A 1,128-nucleotide genomic window follows, 5' to 3' on the forward strand; every position below is an offset into this window, starting at 1 on the left:
TCTTTCTGAGACGACCTTGGGGGACATTTGACAAACAGACAAGTTCAGGAATTCGTGGTGCGCTGTGACACCAGAGCATCTGCTTCTTTCCTGTCTTTGAACCGAGCCGCCTGCACAAGGAAGGCAAATGCGGTACTGCTTTTCGTGGAAGGATCAGAAGGCGGTAACTACACTCTCCAACAGAATGGCATATGATCAGAACCAGGTTGGAGAAAAACTTAACAACGCTTTGCACTGTAATTAAATGGAATTGCATTACATTTCACTACCAGAGCAGATTTGTTCAAGCAAATTCGAAGGCAGGTTTGCAGATGGGAAAGCATGCAAGAAAGCTCAGCTCATGTCCATGTAAAAGGATGCAGTTGAAGAACAAAGCAGTTTCTGCCCAGTTTCGAACTGGGGACCTTTCGCGTGTAAGGCGAACGTGATGACCACTACACTACAGAAACAAGCCGGAATCGGCTGTGCTGCGACTCAATGGCGTCCAACACTGAAAGTTGAATCCGTTCTACGTTTCACCTTTTTGTTTCCAATAGCTCGTTGTTGTGCAGCGTAATTGACATCTTGAAAACGTAAAAAAAAGACACGTTAAATTGATGACAAAATATAGACAAAGCGTAATTGACATCTTGAAAACGTAAACAAAAGACACGTGAAATTGGTGACAAAATATAGACAAGGATGTAGTCAATGTTTGCACCGCAGGGCGAGGTGGAATAGACTGGGATAACTTTCCCTGCAGCGTAACGGCTGCGACATGACCTTATGGAAGGGTGGTTAACTGAGTTTTACCCAACTTGGTGTGAGTTGAAAACTCGAGAGCATAGCTTTAAGGTGATTGGGCTGAAAGTGACAAAGGACCTGAGGCACATTTCCCACAAAGAAGGTTGTGCGTGTTTGGAATGATCTACCAGAGGAAGTGGAGGAGGCTATTACACTCAGAAAATTGCAAAGGTAATCGGGTGAGTTTCTGGATATGATGCATTTAGAGGGATTGGGGCCAAATGCTGGGGAACGGGACTTGTTTAATTTTGGCGATGTGGTGAGCACGGATGAGGTCCACCGAAGTATCTTTTTCCACGATGTACCCCAATTACGTCATGTTGCTTCCACCAGCTTTAAAGGATT

At 44.8% G+C, this 1,128-nt stretch overlaps 1 non-coding gene across 1 annotated transcript; it reads right to left on the reverse strand.

Annotated features, from left to right (window-relative positions):
- Positions 1 to 376: 376 nt before the first annotated feature.
- On the reverse strand, positions 377 to 449 carry trnav-uac. Its single transcript has one exon. It is a non-coding gene; the product is annotated as a tRNA-Val (tRNA).
- Between the last annotated feature and the right edge of the window lie 679 nt (positions 450 to 1,128).

This window comes from Chiloscyllium plagiosum, unplaced genomic scaffold (assembly GCF_004010195.1).
Source record: "Chiloscyllium plagiosum isolate BGI_BamShark_2017 unplaced genomic scaffold, ASM401019v2 scaf_93914, whole genome shotgun sequence".
Taxonomy (NCBI): domain Eukaryota; kingdom Metazoa; phylum Chordata; class Chondrichthyes; order Orectolobiformes; family Hemiscylliidae; genus Chiloscyllium; species Chiloscyllium plagiosum.